At 44.4% G+C, this 24,352-nt stretch overlaps 1 protein-coding gene across 28 annotated transcripts in view; it reads right to left on the bottom strand.

The window, feature by feature from the left end:
• Positions 1 to 24,352, bottom strand: part of LOC147370100 (uncharacterized) — a 148,844-nt gene that overhangs the window by 8,350 nt on the left and 116,142 nt on the right. Inside the window, exons 1-3 of one of the 28 annotated variants that reach the window (XR_015168432.1) lie at positions 9,358 to 9,708; positions 3,111 to 3,306; positions 2,340 to 2,552 (exon numbers count right to left, since the gene is read on the bottom strand). The exons of 12 other annotated variants lie outside the window; for them this stretch is intronic. The gene's annotated coding sequence lies outside the window, so the exon portion shown is untranslated. Of the gene's footprint in view, positions 1 to 2,339; positions 2,553 to 3,110; positions 3,307 to 9,357; positions 9,709 to 9,744; positions 10,199 to 10,296; positions 10,790 to 24,352 lie in introns of those variants that run through there. 15 more of the 28 variants (XR_015168442.1, XR_015168439.1, XR_015168437.1 and 12 more) reach the window with 15 other exon arrangements.

Raw genomic sequence — 24,352 nt, 5'->3', positions numbered from 1 at the left:
GTGGAGGGACCTAGAAAAGGTTCCTTCACGTCTCCAAGCTTCAGTTTCCTCATCTGTAAAGCAGTGGTTACGTTATCTCACGGAGTGGCTGAGAGGATTAGGAGCTCACTCAGGTAAAGCGAGAAGGCCTGCAGCCCCTAGCACACAGAACTTGATCAAACCGGCAGCCAGAGCAGAAGTAGACGAGGAAGAGGGAGAAGCCAGCGCCGCAGACACACTCCTAGGCTCAGCACCCGGTGCCCATGCGTGGCATCAGTAACACTTGGCTTCAGACACGGACGCAACCCCAGCACCCACTGATGAAAAGAAAGAACGTGTGGGGCACACACACAGTGGACACTGCTTGTCCACAAGGAGGGTGAGACGAGCCCGTTCGCAGCAACGTGGATGGACCGAGAGAGCATCACGTGAGTGAGGTCAGACAGAGACAAATATGACGCCACCCGTGTGAGTCCACAGCAGCAGTACCAATGCAGAAAACGGAAACAAACTCGTGGGCCTAGGAGACAAACCTGTGATCACCAAAGGGAGAAGGGGCAAGGGGGAGAATGCATCAGGAGTGCGGGAGAATAGACACACAGCGCTGTGCACAAAACAGATGAACAAGGACCTACTGTGCAGCGCAGGAAGTGTATTCAATATCTTATGTAATGTATATAATATATAATACATTATGTATCACATACAATGGGAAAGAATCTGAAAAATATACATGTATAACAGGGACTTTGCTGTACATGCCTGAAACTAACACAATATTATAAATAACCTACACTTCAATAAAACAAACAGAATGCTTGGCTTTACTGGACATGTTAGCCCTTTAAAAAAATGTCTCAAAAGCCTTAAATTAGAGAAAGTGGAAGAAATAATCCCCCTGTTATACTCTCACTCGTGTTTTCAGAACCCTCTAACGGGACTCAAGGGCTGAAAGCACCTTTGTTTGAAGTAAATATTAAAACAACTGCAAAGAGAAAAGGAAAGCTGTTTTGCAGCTGTCTGGCTATCCATAGTCATCTTTCCCTGGTGCCTCAAAAGGCAAAGAATCTGCCTGCAATGTGGGACACCCAGGCTCGATCCCTGGGTCGGGAAGATTCCCTGGCGGAGGGCACGGCAACCCCCTCCAGTATTCTTCCTTGGAGAATTCCATGGACAGAGGAGCCTGGTGGGCTACAGCCCAAGGGGTCACAGAGAACCAGAAACAGCTGAGTGACTAACACTTTCACTTTCCTCTTGGACTGCACCCAGCCAGTGAAGGGAAGAGAAAGTCCAATCTGAAAGTTGCTGGGCTCCTTATGAGGTCACTGCTGATTCTATTGTAACAGTGGACTTCCAGAAGCTTATTAATTTTTCAACAAGAAGCCTGAAAGGAAAAGAAGCACAAATCTAGCTCTGCCTGGATGCTTGTGAGCGTTAATCACTTTATGCCCTTCTGTCCTCCTTTCCTACTAGGCTGAATTTTTTCCCAAAGCCAGAGACCAGGCCCACTCTTTTCATATGCCAAGAGCAAGGCTGACTTGTATTGTAATCACCTGAAGTCACTCACTGCACTTCTTTAGAAGGGGGTGGACTAGTGAATGTCTCACACCCATGACATGTTACTAATACATCACTAATCTTTGTTTTCTAGTTGCCTGGCATAGTTCCTGGAACACTGGTTTCCACTGAAGTTTATCTGAGGGAAAATTTGAAATAGGAGAAGGTGTATAAAGATGTTAGCAGCTACCATAGAAATTTAGCACAGAATAACAAGAAGAGAAAAGTACACCCAGCATGTTAGCACAGACTGACATACTATAGTTAATATAAGATTGAAGATTATATTACAACTGGACTTGAAAGGGCTGGCAAATATTTATTTCTCGTACATAAGCCAAAAAGCATGGACGTCATTAAGCCTGGGCTAGAATGACAATTCCTTGGTCACCACAGACTCAGACTCTTTTTGTGATTACTACGATGTGGCCCTCATCATCATGGTCCCAAAAGGATGCTGGAGCTCCAGCCGTCACAGCCATAATTTGAATCAGTATAAGAGTAGAAGGGAAGAAAGAGACTTCCCAGAATTTCTACACATGTGGTTACTTTTCACTGGCAAGACTTAATCATCTGGATCAGTCAAACACAAAGAAGGCTACTGCCCAGTTTCTGGCCTCAGAACAGTAGTGGCCAATAGGCTTGGCAACGGAGTCATAAGGGTAATAACTCCAAGTAGAAAAATACTTAGCGTCTTGCAGAGGATTTCACGTGTGCCTGTGCTATGACACAGGAGGAAGGAGGGCGGAAGGGAGAACTGGCTCTTGGAAACATAGCTAAAAGTAGCAGGAAGAGCATCTCACCTGGGGCCTGTCCTGACGAAAATAGATGCAGTTACAGACAGGGTCAGGGAGGATGCACGGAACGTAAACAGACCGCCTTCAGCGGACGCCCTTGGTGCTGTCCAATCCAGCTTATCACAGAGACGCGGGAAGAGATTCGGGCAGAAAGCTCAGGTCCGGATGAAGACTCAGTTCTCAGCCTGTGTTCTGAATCTCTCAGAACTTGAGTATCACCTTGGGGGTGAAAAGACAAAGACCCTAACTGACCCTGAGAGACCCCGAGAAGGGCGGGGGCCCACTGATCCCGAGAGATCTCAAGAAGGGCGGGGGTCCCACTGACCCTGACAGACCCCGAGAAGGGCGGGGGGCCCGCTGACCCTGAGAGACCCCGAGAAGGGTGGGGACTCCACTGATCCCGAGAGATCCCGAGAAGGGCGGGGGCCCACTGACCCTGAGAGACTCCGAGAAGGGCGGGGGGCCCAGTGCTGTCCCTCACCCCTGCCCACGTGTGGGGTCTGCCAGGCATTGTCTTGGCCTCTCATTCTAGAGTCCTTTGCCAAACCTTCTTTGGCTCCAAATATTGTTATACTGTGATTTTTGCAAGGATAATTATCAGCCAATACTAGCGTTGAATGAGCATTCAACCCATCACGGTAAATACACCACCACCTGCCCTGACACACTCCACCACCACACTCTCATACACTTCTTATCTCAGAGCAAGCAGGCTTCTGGGAATTAATCTATCAAATAATTTGAAGGAAGACCCCACAGTCTGGAAACAAGACTTACGTTTCCCCAATGAATAATCATTCCATCATTAGCTGTAACTGGGAGAAGAGCATCACTTTGACCCTCCTGATTCCTGGCAGAGACAGGAGCGGGGTCCAAGACAACTTACAGCCATGGGAGATTCTGCCACGCTGAGGCTGCCCCAGAAAGGTTTGTCCTGGGGGAAACCTCCCTGAGGCAGAGGTATCATAGGCGACTGGAAGGTAAAAGTAGGAAGTCAAGAGATATCTAGAGTAACAGGCAAGTTTGGCCCTGGAGAAGAAAATGAAGCAGGGCAAAGGCTAACAGAGTTCTGTAAAGACAACACACTGGTCATAGCAAACACCCTCTTCCGACAACACAAGAAAAGATTCTACACGTGGACATCACCAGATGGTCAACACCGAAATCAGATTTATTATATTCTTTGCAGCCAGAGATGGAGAAGCTCTATACAGTCAGCAAAAACAAGACTGGGAGCTGACTGTGGCTCAGATCATGAACTCCTTATTGCCAAATTCAGACTTAAATTGAAGAAAGGAGGGAAAACCACTAGACCATCCAGGTATGACCTAAATGAAATCCTTTATAGTTATACAGTGGAAGTGACAAAGAGATTCAAGGGATTAAATCTGATAGACAGAGTGCCTGAAGAACTCTGTGGAGGTTCGTAACATTATAGAGGAGGCGGTGATCAAAAACATTGCCAAGAAAAAGAAATGCAAAAAGGCAAAGTGGTTGTCTGAGGAGGCCTTACAAATAGCTGAGAAAAGAAGAGAAGTAAAAGGCAAAGAGAAAGGGAAAAGTGAAAGTGAAAGCCATTCAGTCCTGTCTGACTCTGCAACCCCACAGACTATATAGTCCATGGAATTCTCCAGGCCAGAATACTGGAGTAGGTAGCCTTTCCCTTCTCCAGGGGATCTTCCCAACCCAGGGATCGAACCCACATCTCCCGCACTGCAGGCGGATTCTTTACCAACTGAGCTATCTGAATGCAGAGTTTCAAAGAATAGTAAAGAGAGACAAGAAAACCTTCCTAAGTGAACATTGCAAAGAAATAGAGGAAAAGAGTAGAATGGGAAACACTAGAAATATCTTCAAGAAAATCAGAGATACAAGGGAACATTTCATGCAAAGATGAGTATGGACCTAAGAGAACCAGAAGATATTAAGAGAGGTGGCAAGAATACACAGAAGAACTACGCAAAAAGATCTTCATGACCCAGATAACCACCATGGTGTGATCACTCACCTAGAGCCAGACATCCTGGAGTGCAAAGTCAAGTGGACCTTAGGAAGCATCACTACAAACAAAGCTAGTGGAGTTGATGGAATTCTTGCTGAGCTATTTCAGATTATAAAAGATGAAGCTGTTAAAATGTTGCACTCAATATGACAGCAAATTTGGAAAACTCAGCAGTGGCCACAGGACTGGAAAAGGTCAGTTTTCATTCCAATCCCAAAGAAGGACAATGTCAAAGAATGCTCAAATTACTGCACAATTGTACTCATTTCACATGCTAGCAAGGTCATGCTCAAAATCCTTCAAGCTAGGCTTCAACAGTACATGAACTGAGAACTTCCAGATGTACAAGCTGGATTTAGAAAAGGCAGAGGAACCAGAGATCAAATTGCCAACATCCGTTGGATCATAGAAAAAGCAAGAGAATTCCAGAAAAACATCTACTTCTGCTTCATTAACTACACTAAAGCCTTAGACTCTGTGGAGTACAACAAACTGGAAAATTCTTAAAGAGATGGGAATAGCAGACCACCTGACCTGCCTCCAGGCTTCCCTGGTGGCTCAGCTGGTAAAGACTCCGCCTGCAATGTGGGAGACCTGGGCTTGTTCCCTGGGTTGGGAAGATCCCCTGGAGAAGGGCAAGGCTACCCACTCCGGTATTCTGGCCTGGAGAATTCCATGGACTGTAGAGTCCTTAGGGTGGCATAGAGTCAGACATGACTGAGCAACTTTCACTTTACCTCCTTCCTGAGAGACCTGTATATAGGTTAAGAAGCAATAGTTAGAACTGGAGGTGAAACAACAGACTGGTTCCAGATTGGTAAAGGAGCATGTCAAAGCCGTATACTGTCACACTGTGTATTTAACTTCTATGCAGAGTACATCATGAGAAATGCTGGGCTGGATGAAGCACAAGCTGGAGTCAAGATTGCTGGGAGAAATATCAATAACCTCAGATATGCAGGTGATGGAACATGAAGAGGAACTAAAGAACCTCTTGATGAAAGTGAAAGAGAAGAGTGAAAAACTGACTTAAAACTCAGCATTCAAAAAACTAAGATTGTGGCAACTATTCCCAAGACTTCACAGCAAATAGATGGGGAAACAATGGAAACAGTGAGAGACTTTACTTTGTTCGGCTCCAAAATCACTGCAGATGATGACTATAGCTGTGAAATTAAAAGATACTTGCTCTTCGGAAGAAAAGATATGACCAACCTAGACAGCGTATTAAAGAGCAGAAACATTACTTTGCCAAGCAAGTTCTGTATAGTCAAAGCTATGTTTTTCCAGCAGTCATGTACAGGTGTGAATGTTGGACCATAAAGAAGACTGAGCACCAAAGAATGGATACTTTCAAACTGTGGTGTTAGAGAAGACTCTTGAGAGTCCCTTGGACTGCAAGGAGATCAAACCAGTCTATCCTAAAGGTATTCATTGGAAGGACGGATGCTGAAGCTGAAGCTCCAAGCCTTTGGCCACTTGATGCGAAGAGCTGACTCATTGGATCTTGACGATGGGAAAGACTGAAGGTGGGAAGAGAAGGGGACGACAGAGGATGAGATGGTTGGATGTCGTCACCGACTCAATGGACATGGGTTTGGGTGGACTCCTGGAGCTGGTGATGGACAGGGAGGCCTGGTGTGCTGCAGTCCGTGGGGTCGCAGAGAGTCACACACGACTGAGCGACTGAGCAACGACGAGAGAGCAGTGCTGTTGTGAGGTCAGTCCTGCTGGACCCTGGGCCCTGCTCCAGACCCAAGTAAGAGTAGATAAAAATGGGGATTGCTGAGCCGGGGACTTTGTGCTTTGTTTACTTAGCTTGGTTTCGGTAGCTCAGATGGTAAAGCGTCTGCCTACAACGTGGGAGACCCAGGTTCGATCCCTGGGTCGGAAAGATCCCCTGGAGAAGGAAATGGCAATCCACTCCAGTATTCTTGCCCGGAAAATCCCATGGACCAAGGAGCCTGGTAGGCTACAGTCCATGGGGTCGTGAAGAGTCAGACACGACTAAGCAACTTCACTTGTCACTTTGGTATGACAGAAGACAGAAGTGAAGGAAAGCATTAGTTATGACTGTGAATTTGATCTCCAATCTCCTCTTTTCTGCTCTACGGACTGGGAATTATGCAAGGCATCAAGGGCTATGAACCAATAACCTTAAAGGAATTCTATAAAATTGATCTACTCTCAGAAATTAAAAACGAAACAAAGTGCCCAGAGACCTGTGTCCCCCCTACCCTTCAGCAGGTTTCTGAGGCCTCTGCCCCAGCAGGCATTCTGGCTTGGGAAGCAGGTAATCTTGGTGTATTTTACTTTACTGTCCACCTCAAGATTTACAATATACTGCCTGAGTTTTGGATAGCTCAAAGTTTTGAATAAGACCTATCCTTTCCCTCACCACCAACTTTTCCTATTGGCAAAAATCAAGAATTCTCTGAACGTTTTCTGTTCTGACTTTATATTCCTGGGAGGATCATAATGATCACAGGAGGAATTCATGGCACAGTAGTATTTTCACAATTTTTTCAGAACTCAATCTGAGCTTATCTCCAATGACTTAAAGGGAGAGAGAGTTTTTAAGAGGTGGGATGGTGGGAAATCATGGGTTATATGGATTCTGTAAGGACCTGGGTGAGAGCGAAGTTGGGCCAAGGGGCAGAAAGCAGGCTTTCTAAACTCCAGTCAAGCAAGAGAAACCTGAAGGTCATCCTGGTCACTCTTTGCCATAACACCATGGAGTCATGAGTTAACATGCTCATCTTAGGGCAGATTAAGCATTTCCAAATACACATTGTAAATAGCCATTTCTCCAAATACTATATGCAGATGGCCAACGTGAACATGGAATGATACTCGACATTTCTAATTATTAGAAAAATGCAAACCAAAACTACAATGAGGTATCATCTCACACTGGTCAGGATGGTCTCATCAAAAAGCCTACAAATAATTAATGCTGGAGAGGGTGTAGAGAAAGAGGAATCCTGTTACAGTGTTGGTGGGAATGTCAATTGGTGCAGTCACTATACAAAACAGTATGGAGGTTCCCAAAAAACACTAAAAATTGAGCTACCACATGATCCAGCAATGCCACTTCTAGAGAAGACAAAAACTAATTTGAAAAGATGCATGCACCCTAATGTTCATAAAAGCACTATTTACAATAGACAAGACGTGGAACAACCCAGGTAGCCACTGACCGACAACTGGCTTAAAATAGAGTGTCTATATGTATACAGTGGAATGTTACTCAGCCATAAACAGCACGAAACCTTTACAGCAGCTTGGATGGACCCAAAGACAATCACACTAAGTGAAGTCAGACAGAGAAGGATAAATGTTATACCATATCACTTACACATGGATTCAAGGTGAATACAAATGAATCTGTATACAAAACGGAAAAAGACTGACATAGAAATGAAGCTTATTGTTACCAGAGGAGACAGGGAGGCGGGTAGGGATAAAGTAGGAGTATGGGATTAACAGATAAGAACTCCTATATATAAAACTCCTATATATAAAAAAAAACAAGGACTCACTATAACTATAATTCAATGTCTTATAATAAATAATGGAAACTAATCTGAAAGTGTGTACATATGTGTAACTGAAAGACTTGCTGCTTACCTGAAACTAACACAATATTGTAAACCAACCATATTTCAATGTAAAAAATGAATCTTTTACAATGCTGATTTCACAGATTAGGAAACTGATGTACAGAAAGGCCGGGACCCGCTGTCTCAGGAAGCCTCACGCTTCCCGAGCCGTCCTCCAGCGTCCAGCGTACACCCCCCTACAGCACTCGATTTCCCACTAGTGAACCACGTTTTTCTCCATGTGCTTTGGAGCCAGGAGCTGCCTTGGACAGCACCTTCAGAGACAGTCTGGGGAGACGGGGAGGGGAGAGGGTGGACGAGGTGTGGGTGAGGGGGAGGACAGTGAGCCTCATCCCCTCAGCCTCAGCTGGCACGCAGACGCAGTCTCCAGCAGCAGCTTCAGAGCTGGCGTGGCGGGAGCCTAGGAGTAATATCCCGGATGAACTCAGTGGGAACAGGAATATGACGGATGCGCAAATTTCGGGGACACATCAGAAGAGAGGCAGGAGAGCAAAACAGAGAGGCTGGACGGGACTCCGTCCAGTATGCCATTAGTCCTGAAAAGCCAGGACTGAAATGGCTTGGGAGAGGGAACAAGACTTTCGGGGAAAGATATGAATAAAGAATTATAGCATGTTGTCTTTAAGGTAGACTGACACGCCTATTACTTTGGAAATATTAGACCTATACTATACTATAAGATCAATGCTGTGGACTTCTGTTTTCAAAGTGTTCATCTTCACAGCAATGTTACAGATACAAAAATAAATGACTTCAGTCAAAGAGGAACTTCCAAAGCAATACAAGCAAAGGGTAAGATCGGGGATCTTAAAGAACTATCATCTTCGAGGATCAGTCAAGGAGAGGCAAGAAAGAAAAAAAAAAAAAAAACAAGAGAAATATAAGAGTCCAGAAAGGATCACATCACAGAAATTAAGGCAATGAGAAGTTTATGAAACATATTTCAAAGAGGCAAATGGTGCAGTGAAGGAGAACTGCATTTTATAAGACACAGGACTATACTGGTGACTTTCAAGAAAGAAGTCTCAATATAGTTATGAGGGTGAAAACCAGACTCCAGCGGTTAAAGGAAGTGGTAAAGGATAAGAACCAGAAGCACGGGGTCACAGCTAAACACTAAAAGGAAGGAAGCTTGGATGCTAGTTGGAAAAACAAAGATCTTTTTCAATAATAAGGGAAAATGCATTAAGAACCTGAAGCATTAACCCTAGATCCAATATGTTCATCGGGGCTCCTGTACAGACTGCTGTTGTGTTCACAAAAAGCGTATGGCTCCATAAAAATGGCCTGTTTCTCTACCATATGGTGGCCCCGTCTCGGACAAGCAGCGTTCATAATGGGGACGCTCTAGCCCAGGGACCTCCAGCCTCTGACGAGTGGAGAAGGCCGTTGCTCTCACCCTGCTTGCCAGTCCAAGGCCCTGTGGCTTGTAACCATTTGGAGAGACTCTACTCTGGGCCTAGAGATCCCTACAGAGGACTCGCTCATCTTGGTGTCAATCACTATAGGCTCTTAAAACAAGCTATCACAACTGCGTGGCTTCAACAGCAATGCATTTCTCACGGTTGTGGAGGCTGGGGTGTTGGAGATCAAGGCGCCCAGTGAGAGCCTGCTTCCTGACCGGAGGGAGCCAGTTTCTCACTGTACCCCTGCTTGGCAGAGAGAGCAGAAAGGAAGCAGGCCAGCTTTCCTGAGCCTCTTCTTACAGAAGCCCTACTCCCGTTGATGAGAACCTACCCCCGATGTAATTCCCGCCCAAAGGCCCCACCTCCTAATACTACCATACCGGAAGGAAGGACTTCCGCATGTCAGCTTTGGGAGGTCCACGGCGCCTGGTGAGATGAGCCAGCGTTTCTGGGGATGCAGGGAAGGGTGCTGGTGCTCTTAAAACGGCTCAGGACACGGCAGGAGTGGTCACACTCACAGGCGACGCAGAGAATTACGAGAGAGAGCTGTCGCCCTGTCTGATGTGTCCCTGCCGTAGGGAGCTATTTCCAAATGGTGATCGTTTGCTCGCTCTCGACAATCCCCAGCTATTTGCTCTGAGGCTACGGGGCATATATCTTTGTCTTATCAACTTTTGTTGAGTGTACATATATCTTTTTTCCAGCTATGGCCAGCAAACGCACTTGGAATAAGGTAACGTATCTTTCCTTCCCTGCCTTTCCACAGCCCTTAAAGCTCTCTGCTTCTGTAGAGCCCGTCCCCACCTGATCGATAGCTCAGGAGATTTATTCCAGGTCCTGCCTCTGATTGTTTCCTGCCCTTAATTTCCGTGTCCGTTTCTCCCCTGTGGTTCTCCCGAGAGCAGGCCTCTTCACGCCTTCCCCTCTCTCACCTGGCAGATTCAGCTTTGTGTTGCTCCATTTTATGCTTCCCCTTCATCTCTCCCAGTAGCCGTCCTAAATCTGCTCGCCCTGGAAACACTCTCAATGATATCTCTGTCCTCCAGAGCCCGGACAGAATAGACTGAGGGGCAAGGAGCAATTAAAAGCAGAGACCAAGTGCTTCCAATTACATGCTCGCTTTTGGCGATAATGGAGACAGCCAGCATATCAGTTCGGCACGTGCACACGGGGAATCTTTTCACCAAATGAGCCACAACACGAGTTACACTCCAAATGCTATAAACTGGCTTTGAAAATAAGTGAAAATAATTAAGTACAAAGTTTATGCCTGATTCAGACTTGAATAAACCCTGTGATTTCTTCAAACGTGCTATCTGTAGGAAAGAAGGCGTTGCCCCATCAGGGAGCAGGTCGAGGAAGCTGTGACGTGAGTAGCACAGATGTTTCTAAATGTCCAGATGGTATTTGAAAAGTTCAAAGCTTTCCAGTATCTGTTAAAGTCATGGGTCAGAACCGAGTATGCTGTTTGAGGCCATGCTCAGACACTGCTCAGGATATTAACTGTCTACCCAAATTATCCATGCCATGTAATTAATACAGGGCACCAGTTTATCCTGGAAGGGCGATGGGAAGTGGAGGGGGGACTGCACAGGCCACTGCTGCCCTGACCACACGGCATCAGGGAAAGGCTGGTCCCTCGGCCCAGCCAAAGAGCGAAATGCAGGTTCATAGTTCTTTTTGTTCACACATACGCATTCTCGAAAGTTCCATTGCTAGCACATGTGTCTACTCCCCTTTTGAAAAGCCACAGAATGAAAAAAGGTTTATCCGTTTTAAAATGCCGTCTTTGCACAAACCGGAACCTGTGGGCACCCTCTGGCTTATAACCTTGCTGTCTCTCTGAACCTCGTAAAGCCTACGTGAGCCAGGTCGCTTGCCGTTTGCCCTCAGACGCTCAGGCCCTGGCTGGTAGGGGAGCCAATGCGTGCGGTTGGTTAGCTTTTCCTCGGCCTAATGAAGCTGAAGAATAGCAGTTTCCCATGTGAATTTTCTTCTCCTCTGCAGCACTGAGGAGGTGTTTGCAGGTTCTGGCGGGTCCAGGGGACTGTTGTGTGAGCCTGCCGAGTTCCTCCAGCTGCAGGAGCGACCTGCAGGAGGCGATTGTGCTGAGAGCCTGGCACCCCTTAGACCGCTGTGTGAGGTCTGTGCTCCTTCCCAAGGCCTTCAGAATCACCCAGCTAGAGTGACTGCCTCCACAGCTGAACTCAGCACATCACGGGTGACTCCCAGGGAGCTGATGCCCACTGAGAGAGAGAGACAAAGAGAAAGTGTTGGTCTGAGAAGCGGGGACTCAAAGGGAATGAACTAGGGAGCAAGACAGAGACATCACTAGGGGCTGCTCTCCCCGGGCCTTCAGAGGGAGGTTCATAGCTAAGACTGAAGGTTCAGGGGGCTGTGCTTGTGCAGAATGTGTGCAGACCAGCTAGTGCAAAAGCAGAGACGAGAGCTGGACCCGGGAGTAGCCCCCACGGCTGCCACCAAAACACCCGCAGGCCAGCGTCAGCTGCACCCAAGCATAATGGAAAGGGTGGAGCTGATGGTGTCCCCATTTCCATTAACATACATGAATACTAGGCTTTAAGATAGGGTAGGGACACCAAGTCGGAGAAGGCAATGGCAACCCACTCCAGTACTCTTGCCTGGAAAGTCCCATGGATGGAGGAGCCTGGTGGGCTGCAGTCCATGAGGTCTCGAAGAGTCAGACACGACTGAGCGACTTCACTTTCACTTTTCACATTCATGCATTGGAGAAGGAAATGGCAACCCACTCCAGTGGTCTTGCCTGGAGAATCCCAGGGGTGGGGGATCCTGGTGGGCTGCCGTCTATGGGGTCGCACAGAGTCGGACACAACTGAAGCAACTTAGCAGCAGCAGCAGCAGCAGGGGTACCAAGTATGAATCATCTCGTGTCTCTAACGTGACGGCTTGTGGCATGGCTGTGTGTGTGTGTGTGTGTTTTCCTGGGTGCAGCAACTAACAGTTACTGCATTCTTCAGGGAAGCATTAATAAATTAAACAGTTTGGAGCAGAAAAATATTACCAGTGGGCAGAGAGTCCAGAAAAAGTATTAAAATGATGAAGGAGCTGGCGGCCGCAGGGAACCATGCTGGAGCTATAAATACAGAGAGCACAGGCAATGAGTGAGGACTGGTTGCTCGAGCCACTCCTAAACACATGTCCCCAAGCAGGCAGCCCGAGCCCCCCACACTGCTCCCAGCGGGCCGGCACGTGGCCTCCGTCTCCAGGGCTGCGGACGCTCTCACAGGGTCGATTGCTCAGACAGAGATGCTGAAATTGGAGTATGCAAAGGATCACACAGGACTTACACAAACTTGCACAGCCTGAGTCCCACCCACCTCTCTCCCTACGCCCAAGAGAGAACTGACTCGATGCCTGTGTGATGGGACTCAGAAACGTGAAGTCTTCAAGCTCCTCAAATCTTCAAGAGACACTCTTCTCACCAATGCAAAGACAGACCCTGGATGAAACTCCAAGACGGAGCTGCCTTCAGAGACCTCACTGTTTTCTCTCTCTCGGGCGCTGTACTTACCATCAGCTCTCATGGACCATCCACAGATAAAAAAGTGTTTCAGGAAATTAGCAGCTGATAGACATTTATGCCTTAGGTTAAATTTAAGTCCATGTATTTCCTATCTTTGGATCATTGCTGGGCACATAAATCCCAAAAAGTGTTCATGTATAAAATGAAACTGTTTAAAGAAAATAACATACATCAAGGAGTCCATTAAAGATGATCAGTTTCCTCTACATGCAATTGTTGGTACATCTGCCTCCTTGTTGGGCTGGGACTGTCTTGGCAAATGGAGAAACCAGACTCCATAAAACCCTACCACAAGGACTGTCCACCTACCCAGCTCTGGGCCACATGGGAAGACTGTGTTTTTCCAGAAGAGCATATTTTTATGCCTGAAGCCACCAAAGGAAAGCAATAAATATTAATTTCCATTCTGTGCTTATTTGTTAGAAATCTAACTGAATTTAAGAAGACGGGGAGCCTGGCTACTGTGGTCATTCTCACTGTGCGTTAGAACACCCTGCTGGTCAGACCAGATAAGGAGGCTAGCAAGATGAAGTGACCTTCCATTTATTTTACCCAAGTGTAAAAAAGAAAATACTTGTTGAGAAAATAGTGGTTACTGGCTCAAATAAAGATGTCCTCAGTAACACTGAGATGGTGAGAATTATGCTTCTTTTGTTGTTTATAAGAAAGTAAATGGGAATCGGATTATCATATAAGGTAATGTTTATTGAGCACATAATATGTATGCACGGGTCACTGTATTAATAGTTGTACATGAATTTTCTTTTAATTTTCCTAAATATTCAATGAGTACATTACTTTTAGCATTCTCATTTCACAGATGAGAAAAATAATTGGTGGAGGAGAGGGTCATTCCACTGATTTGTAAGAAGTTGTATGTAGTAGTAATAGAGCTCACCAGGGCCCAAATTCCCCTTATAAAATAAGCAAGGCAAAAAAAGATTTGAGAAGAGATAAGTTAGATTATAACTAATGCAAAGCAGAGCAAAGATTCAAACATTGCTATGGTGATGCCAAAGCTCATGTTCGTAACAACTGCCCTGTACTCTTTCCTGTTGCTTCACTGCTTGGGTAAATCAACAGCGGGGAATGCTACAGTCCGTATGTTAAGTACATACATAGATCATCATTTGAAAGTATATCTAGGACAACTACCATCAAATAAATAGGTAATTGCTCTACTTCTTTGAAGTAGAAATTTTCTTAAAGTCGGGCGTATGAGGGAGTCAATAAACTGTAATTTGCTTTGCTACTAAAATTGTGCACTGTGGGCTCAGGGAATTAGAAACCACAGTAGCCATCTTCTTGTAGGACCCTGGATCCAACCAGGAATTCCACTCACAACATCCCCAGTGGAAAATCCTAGTAGCTCAGGCAACAGGCACTTGAGTCTGTTTTTACTAATGCTTCCAGATTCGAATCAAAGGATAGTTCCTATATGAGGATCTCCCTGATGGATGAGTCGGAATTTCTTTTAATGTTTTTAATCATAGTGTAGGTTACATGAGACGATCATATATTTTTTTCTCTCTCTCATTTTCTTTCCAGCTTTAGTGAGCTATAACTGACATATATATGCTTAAGTATAAAATACAATGCTCCTTCAGGGATCACAGCCTTGTCATGGCAAAGGGGCTTGCATAACTCAGTCACGCTAGGAGCCATGACGTGCAGGGAATGCCAGAGAAACTTGTATGCAGGTCAAGAAGGAACAGTTAGAACCGGACATAGGACAAAAGACTGGTTCAAAATTGGGAAACGAGCACGTCAAGACTATATTGTCACCCTGCTTATTTAACTTATATGCAGAGTCCATCATGCAAAACGCTGGGCTGGATGAAGCACAAGCTGCAATCAAGATTGCCGGGAGAAATGTCAACAACCTCAGATATGCAGACGACAGCACTCTAATGGCAGAAAGTGAAGAGGAACTAAAGAGCCTCTTGATGAAAGCAAAAGAGGAGAGTGAAAAAGCTGCCTTAAAGCTCCACATTCAACAAACTACGATCACAGCATCTGGTCCCATCACTGCATGGCTGTAGCCATGAAATTAAAAGACACCTGCTCCTTGAAAGAGAAGCTGTAACAAACCTAGTAAGGTTTTTAAAAAGCAGAGACGTCTAGAGGCCAACAAAGGTCCATATGCACACTCAAAGCTATGCTTTCCCAGTAGTCATGTATGAAGTGAGAACTGGGCCATAAAGAAGGCAGAGAACCAAGGAACTGATGCTTTTGAACTGTGGTGCTGGAGAAACTTGAAAGTCCCTTGGACTGCAGGGAGATCCAGCCAGTCCATCCTAAAGGAAGTCAACCCTGAATATTTATTGCAAAGACTGATGCTAAAGGTGAAGCTCCAATACTTTGGCCACCTGATGGGAAGAGCTGATTCATTGGAAAAGTCTCTGATGCTGGAAAAGATTGAAGGCAGGAGGAGAAGGGGACGACAGAGGATGAGATGATTGAATGCATCACTGCCTCAATGGACGTGAGTTTGAGTAAACTGTAGGAGTTAGTGAAGGACAAGGAAGACTGGTGTCCTACAGTCTATGAGGTCGCAAAGAGTCGGACATGACTGAGCAACTTTCCAACAAGTAGTTAGTTGCAATTTCTTGTAATAGTTGGGTTCATATCTAACATCCTGTGATTCATTTTCCATTTTCTCCATTTGTTCATTGTTCCTCTATTCTTGACTTCTTTTAGGTCATACTCAACATTTTCTATTAACTTTCATCATGCATTCTTATACTCTTCTGTTACCAGTAGCCATCAGTTCAGTTCAGTTCAGTCGCTCAGTCGTGTCCGGCTCTTTGCGACCCCATGAATCGCAGCACGCCAGGCCACCCTGTCCATCACCAGCTCCCGGAGTTCACCCAGACTCACGTCCATCGAGTCAGTGATGCCATCCAGCCATCTCATCCTCTGTCGTCCCCTTCTCCTCCTGCCCGCAATCCCTCCCAGCATCAGAGTCTTTTCCAATGAGTCAACTCTTCGCATGAGGTGGCCAAAGTACTGGAGTTTCAGCTTTAGCATCATTCCTTCCAAAGAAATCCCAGGGCTGATCTCCTTCAGAATGGACTGGTTGGATCTCCTTGCAGTCCAAGGGACTCTCAAGAGTCTTCTCCAACACCACAGTTCAAAAGTAGCCATGCTGCTGCTGCTAAGTCGCTTCAGTCATGTCCGACTCTGTGCGACTCCATAGATGGCAGCCTGCTAGGCTGCCCCGTCCCTGGGATTCTCCAGGCAAGAACACTGGAGTGGGCTGCCATTTCCTTCTCCAATTCATGAAAGTGAAAAGTGAAAGTGAAGTTGCTCAGTCGTGTCCGACTCTTAGCGACCCCATGGACCGCAGCCTACCAGGCTCCTCCGTCCATGGGATTTTCCAGGCAAGAGTACTGGAGTGGGGTGCCATTGCCTTCTCCGAAAAGTAGCCATAGATACTACAAAAAATACTCTTGAATTATATAGTTCAATTCCATTTCTTACACTTACCACTCTGCAGCACTGTTGTTACTTCAAGACCTTTAAACTCCTTTTATTGTTGTGATACATTTTAGTTCTACACATAAATGAAACTCCATAATGTTCATGTATGATGAACACGCATATATTCATGTATCTATCAATATGTTTGTCTTTTATTCTTTCTGCCTTTTTATTCCTTCCTACACTTCTGTTTTTGATAATCTTTCTGCTTGATAAATTCTAAGTTTTTTGCTTTTTATTTTTACTAAAAGCTAAGTGAAGAAAATTTCTCTCAGTCTTTGTCTGAAAACATTCATGCTATTCTAAAGGATATTCTTCCAGAATACATAATTCTTGTGTGGCAGTTATTTTCATTTAGCACTTTAAAGATATCATTCTACTGTTTCTGACTTCTGTTGTGTTTGCAAAGAAGTCATTTAATGATCTAACTTTATTTCCCTTGAAAGCAATGTGGCTTTCTTCTCTGAATGCTTGTAAGATTATTTTCCTTTTTAGTTTAGTTTTTTTTTTTTTTTTAACAGATTAATTGTATATGCTTATAACTATTTTTTTTTCTACTTTGGACTTGCTAAATTCTTGAATCTTTGGATTGGGTTCATATCTAACATCTTGTTATTAAAAAATTATTATTTCTTTAATTTTGAAAGTTTTAAATCATTATCTTATTAAATACTGCTGCTGTGCTATTATGCATTCTCCCTTTAGGATTCCTTTTATGCGTATGGTACATACTATATATTGGTGTTTTAAAGTGTGTTTCGTACGTCTTTTGCACTCTATTCTGTTCTTTCTGTGTCTTTTCATCTGTGTCTCAGTGTGCATCTTCTCTTCTGACCTGCTTTAACTAAATCTGTGTTCCATTGTATCCAGACAGATCTCAGGTTTGATTTTGTTGCTATTGTCCAGTTCTAGGATGGTCATTTTATTTTTTGAGATAGGCTTTATGTATTTGGCCCTTTCCTCTAATTTCTTTGATATATTGCTTGTAGTTATTCTAAACACTTTGTACACTAACTCTGTCACCTTGATCATCAGAGGATTGCATATATGTTATGTCTCTTCATCACTGGCCCTATTACCTTGTCTCTTCATGGTGCTATTAATGTTTAATTGTATCCCAGATATAATGAATAGAATGATCATAGATTGTTCAAGATACACAAATCAATGTTATATACCACATTAATAACGAAAAGATGAAACCATAGGATCATCTCAATAAATGTAAAAAAGCATTTGATAAAATTCAACATTCATTCATGATAAAAACTCTAACCAATGTAGGTACAGAGGGAACATATCTCTACATAATAAAAGTCATTTATGACAAACTCACAGCCAACATAATACTCAGTGCTAAAGCTGAAAGCCTTCCTGCTAAATTCAGGAAGAAGACAAGGATGCTCACGCTCACCCCTTCTGCTCAACACAGTGTTGGAAGTTCCAGCCACAGCAATGAAATGGGAGGTAAAAGGTACCCAAACAGGAACAGAAGACGTAAAATCACCATTAACTGCAGATGACATGATACTCCATATAGAGAACTCTGAAGACTCCACACAAAATCTATTATAACTAATTAAGAAACTCAGCAAGGCAGCAGAATACAAGATTCATATACAGAATATGTTGCATTTCTTTACACAAGCAATGAAATATTAGAAATATAAAGTTAAAAAATAATACTCCCTTTAAAATCATGTCAAAAAAATGATCTAGGAATAAACTTAACCAAGGCAGTAAAGTCCTATATGAAATCTATAAAACATTGATAACATAAACTGAAGATGAGTCAGAGAAATGGAAAGATATTCCATGCTCTTGGATTGGAAGAATTAATACCATTAAAATGGGCATACTACTTCCCAAGCTATCTGTAGATTTAATGTGATCTCTATCAAAACAGGCAGACATTTTTTTTCCACAGAACTAGAAGATATAACCCTAAAGTTTGTACAGAACCACAAAGACCCAGAATTGCCAAAGCAATCCTGAGAGAAAAGAACAAAGCTAGAGGCATAACCCTTCTGGATTTCAGACACTATTACAAAGCTACAGTAATCAAAACAGCATGGTATTGGCACAAACAGCATATAGGTAAGTGGTACAGAATAGAGAACCCAGAAGTAAACCCACACACCTATGGTCAATTAACCCATGAGGTTAACTGAGGAGGCATGAATGGAGAAAAGACAATCTCCTCAACAAATAGTGTTGGGAAAGCTGGACAGCTACTTGTAAAATGATGAAGTTAGAACACTCCCTCACATCATATGCAAAAATAAGCTCAAAATGGTTCAAAGACATAAATATAAAACATGACACCATAAAACCCCTAGAAAAGAACACAGGCGAAACATTCTTGGACATAAATAATAGCTATATTTTCTTAGATCAGACTTTAAAGGCAAAAGAAATAAAAGCAAAAATAAATAAGTGGGACAGAACCATACTTCAAAGCTTTTACACAGCAAAGGGAACCATCAGCAAAATGAACAAATGACCTATGGAATAAGAGAAAATATTTGCAAATGTTGTGACTGACAAGTGGTTAATATCCAAAATACACAAACATCTCATACAACTCAATACCAAAAAAACGTATAATCCAATTTTGGGCAGAAGACCTTAATAGACATTTCTCCAAAGAAGATATTCAGATGGCTAGTAGGCACATGAAAGGATGCTGAACTCAAGAGTACTGGAGTGGGGTGCCATTACCTTCTCCGAGCTAATTATTAGAGAAATGCAAATCAAAACCACAATGAAGTATCACCTCATACTGGTCAGAAAGACCATCATCAAAAAGTCCACAAACAGTAAATGTTGGAGAGGGTGTGGAGAGAAAACACTATGCTGTTGGTGGGAATGTAAAGTGGAACAACCAATATGGAAAAGAGCATGGAAGTTCCTTTTTTAACTAAAACCACAACTACCATAAGAACAAGCAATTCCACTCCTGGATATACATATATAGGAAAGACAAAAACTCTAATCCAAAAAGATATATTCACTCCAATGTTCATAGCACTATTTAAAACAGCAAAGACACAGGGACACTCCAAGTGTCCGTTGACACATGGTTGGTTTAAGAAATGATATGCGTGTATGTATGTGTGTATATACATACATACACGCATATCATTTGTTAAACCGTCCCATTATATATATATAATTATATGTACACAAGGGAATACCACTGAGCCATAAAAAAGAATGAAACATTACCTTTTGCAGCAACACAGACGGACTTAGAGGATATCATGTGAAGTGAAGTGAAGTCAGAGAAAGACAAATATTATATGAGATCACTTACATGTGGAATCTAAATAAAATACAAATGAATCTATATACAAAGCATAACTAGACTCACAGGCATAGAAACCAAATCTGTGGATAACTAAGGGAAGTATGGAGAGGGGGCAAATTAGGACTAAGGAATTAGCAGATACAAACCTCTATACATAAAATAGATAAGCAACAAGGGTTTATGCTACAGCACAGGGAACTATATTCAATATCTTATAATAACTTATAATGGAAAATAATATGAATATATATAACTGAATGACTTTGCTGTATACCTGAAACACAATATTGTAAATCAACTATATTTCAATTAAAAAAAAATCATAGAAGGTCCAGATCATTTTTTTTTCACCATAGGGTGCTCTCTCCCCAATTAAGCAAATGCAGTGAAATATCATCTTAAGCCATCTAGAAATTCATTATGGACAGAACTAGATTGCAATACTTATAGTATTCAGACCATTTCTAATTTTTACTGCTTGAAGGGCATAAATCTCCCAGATTTTTTTTAATAGAACCCTGATAGGATTCTGTCTACTGAACCCCAGAGCAGTAAATGGTTTCCATCTCTCCTCTTTACAAGTTTCAGGCAATATATCCATCCCCTGGAGCAAATGCCTTGAAATCCTGACACATATTGTTGAAGAATGCTCTCTCACTGGCAGATCTTAGTTCCTAACCATCAAGAAACTCTAGATACTTTACTCTGCATTTTAAAATGAAGCTTTTAGCTTAGCTCGCCTGCAGCTCCAGAACTTGTGTGGAAAAAACATGAGTTTGAGTTCCTTCAAGTTTCTGAATTGCCACATCGGTCACATTAAGCTGCTGAAAGCTTAGGTGGTTACTCTCACCCCAGCAGAGTCCTGCTGAGTCAGCAAGACTAGCGCTCGGGTCGCGCCCCGCGCCAGATGACTCAGGTTGAAACCTGACTGCAAGGGGCCAGCGTACTTCTCCCCTTTCAAGCGTGAACCTCACCTCTGTTACTTCCATAGCTCTCTCATGCATTCAGAAATATGAACTTCACAGCTTATCTTTTTACGTCAAGTTGTTGCCTTGGGAGCATCCACTGCATTCTACCTAGAAGCACAAGTCTACCATACTCTATCTAGAAGTAGAAAAAGCCAAGTTAGGAATCTTTCGGTTGCAAGCAGCGAGCCACCCGACACAAACTGGCTTAGGAAACATGAATCTGTTTCACCCAACTGAATAGTTCACGTGTCAGGCTGGCTTCAGCTACAGGCAATCCACAATTTCTTTCTCTCTAAGTCTCATTGACTATAGTCAGTTACGTGGCCATTCCTGTCTTAGTCATCACCCAAACTAAATGGCCTTAGAGAAGGGGGAATGCATGATTCCTGGGAGCAAAATCTGCATTGTGTTATTAGAAAAAAATAAGCAGATTGCGGGCAGTCAGAGCAACTGTGCACTATACCCAACCCGTCTAGCTGTCGTTCACCTACTTGTCTTCTCAAACGCCATCGTTTCTACAAGCCACTTAAGCCCCGAAATGAATTCCTTTCACTTGTGTATTGCACAGATTAAGCTGAAACCTTGTTCTCAGTACTTGTTTTGATATCCAAAGCACAAAACCCACGCTGGACGGCTGCTAGATGCTTAATACCCTGTGTCTTGGTTGGTTCTGGGAAAGTTGTGTGTTTGTGTCTGCGGTCACTACAGTTGTGTCTGGCTCTTTGCGACCCTGTGGAATGCAACTCTCTGTCCATGGGATTCTCCAGTCGAGAGTACTGGAGTGGGTTGCCATTTCCTTCTCCAGGGGATCTTCCCGACCCAGGGATTGAACCCTGGTCTCTGGCATCTCCTGAATTGGCAGGCGGGGATTTTACCACCAGCGCCACCCGGGAGGCCTCCTCGGTAGGTCACCTGATTGCATTTTATGCTGCAGGTCAGCGAGTGAAGAAGGATTCGCTTCTCTGTTTTCAACTCTAATCATGTGCTAATAAGCTGTCAGAAGAAAGCACTTTAAAATAAGCTGTGGGCTACTGTTGTACATTTTATACAGTGCTCTATTAAGAAAAGCCAAACAGCACAGCGGCTGCCTCGCTAACCCCTGAGCCTCTTCCCTGGCATGGAGGCTGACCTCGGAGGCCCACTCTGGGTGTGATGCGGCCCATCCCATTTCCCGCCCTCCAGGCGGCAATTACGGGGGCACGGCGGTGCTGCTCTGCAAGCGAGGAGACTGTGGGCTGCACGGAACTGTGTCAGAGAGGCAGCCCGTTTCCTCCCACCTGCTTGATGTGTCTCTCCCAACAAAGGAAATGGTTGGGCATCCTTTCTTTCACCTGCCTGCTGCCAGAAATTGCATAAAAGAGTCTCCACTTTGAGCCTGAGCTTGAAACGAGGAACTGACTTCAGTCAGTGGAGGGCTGGGATTACCCGATCACTCTCGTTTCAGTAGGTGTGCAGCTCCCACAGTGGCTATGTAAACTAAAGGCATCTGAGAGAGACCCAGAGGAAGTAACCAATGAGAACAGAGGCGTGGTGTGACAACGTGGAGCAGAGTCTCTGGGGTCAGAACCCTGGCTCTGCCACTGGGTGGCCCTGGGCCTCCGTGCCTAGATACAGCCCTTGTGACTAATCGGGCTAACGCGAGTGAAGGGCTTAGCATGGTGTAAGGCGTAACTGATAAAAATAGTCATTATTGATATTTTTATTGAATTACACAGGGAACTTTAGGGATAGCTATTTATCACCATGGTAATGAGCTAGCGTGGCAACAGCCACAGATGAGTGCTGTAGATAAGCAGAATAGGCTTAAGGATTAGGCTTTTTGAAATGTGTCCATATATATTTTTTCTGCACATTAAAATGCCCAAAGTATTTTGAATGCCTGCAGACCCAAGAGCAGAGGTTATCATTAAAAGTTAACAGCATTAATTAAAGCAGGAAAAACTAGAGGTACTTTCCTCAGGACTAATACGGATGCCAAAATCTCCTTAGACTGCAACATACAAACTCGTATGTTAAATGCATTTTTTCCCCAAGAAACAAATTAGGAAGAAGCTAGGTGGAATGACTGGTATTTTATTTACTTCTTATATACCCTGCATCTACGGTTATCCAGAACCACCCTGGATTGAAAGCAATTAGTATCCAAGCTTGATCCATTTTCTCTGTTCGAAGTTTTGACTTCTTTCTTCTTCCCTGTTGTGAATCTCATCCATAAGAACATTCTGCTCACCTAGTCATCACAGATACTTATTGATTTGTAATTGATTTGAAAAACACGAATAGTGTATGCCAGGCCTTGTGCTGTTGACATGCTTTCCTGATGGCCCGGCAGAAAGAATCTACCTGCAAATGCAGGAGACATGAGTTTGATCCCTGGGTTGGAAGATCCCCTGGAAGAGGAAATGGCAACCCACTCCAGTATTCCTGCCTGGAGAATCCCACGGACAGAGGAACCGGGCAGGCCACAGTCCCTCGGGCTGCAAAGAGCTGGACCTGACTTAGCAGTGAACGACAGCAGCAGCGGCACAGACGTTAAGAGTGGAGGTCCTGCTCCCAGCGCCCTGGAGGTGAAGGCAAGGAAACAGTGTTCTAGCACAATGAGAGAGACGTGCAGACTGTGAGAAGCCAGGAGGCTCTGACTCTTAAATGATGATGGGAGTCAGGCGGACAAGCCCAGAAGTGAGGATCTTGGCACGAACAAATGTATAGAGGCGAGAAACAGCTCAGCATGGGAAGAAACTAAAAATCATTGGATGTTGCTCTCATAGGAGTTTCAAAGTAGTCAGTGGCAAAGGAATTCTGGAGAAGTGGACGGAAGCAAAGTAGCGAGGTGCCTCTTTCGCTTGAAGAACTTTGAGTTCTTTTCTGTACATAGTGAGGAGCCACTGAAAGTCCAGAAGCAAGAAGTGACCAGGTCAGATTTGACCAATGAGACAGATTACAGAGCCGAGGAGGTCATCCAAGGCTCTAGCTGGAGGCAGCAAGCCCCGCGGTGAACCTGCTGCCGTTCTCCAGGCCAGAAACCCGAGGGCCGGGATGCAGGCCAGGGCTGTCGACGCCACCGCTGAGAGAAGACTAGGAAAACATCTGTCTAGGGAAGATGAAATGAAGCTTTCCCAGAGGAATCTTTAAAAGAAAACACAAGGAAAACACTCAGAAGCAAAAGAAAGATAAAGTATAAAAAGACAGTGACCAGTGAATCTACACAACACGCGTCCAAGGTACTTAAGTCACACTGACCTCATATCCTACCAAATGCTTAAGCCCCGTAAGTTTCCCCGGCCGCCATCCGGCCTGATCCTGGGGCCGACTGTGATGGCACTGCAGCCAGCAGGGGAGATGCCCTCAGCGGCCCCTGTGTTTCTCCTTCTGAGAACCGTGGAGCAGGTCTTCAGGCCTTAGATCACGAGGCCGTTGCTGTGTGTCTCCCATTTCCTACAGCTGACAGTCCTGGTCCCAGGCTCTGAGGCCTCAAAGGGGAAAGCTGCCTCTCTCCCTGCTTCCCAACACTTTTCTCACGGACTTTAGGCCTCTCGTCTTCATTTTTATACTGACTTCCAGCACCTGGCCTGATACCTTTCTTCAGGGCAGAACTTCTGGGAATTCTAATCAGAGAAGCTCTTCTGTGAACCCTGACCAGTATCTTTTTATTCGGCAGTCTT

The sequence above is a fragment of the Bos grunniens genome, chromosome 7 (genome assembly GCF_055505025.1).
Source record: "Bos grunniens cultivar Pamir isolate PY7600 chromosome 7, Bosgru_T2T1.0, whole genome shotgun sequence".
In the NCBI taxonomy this organism is placed as follows: Eukaryota; Metazoa; Chordata; class Mammalia; order Artiodactyla; family Bovidae; genus Bos; species Bos grunniens.
This window is presented reverse-complemented; position numbering and strand designations above follow the sequence as displayed.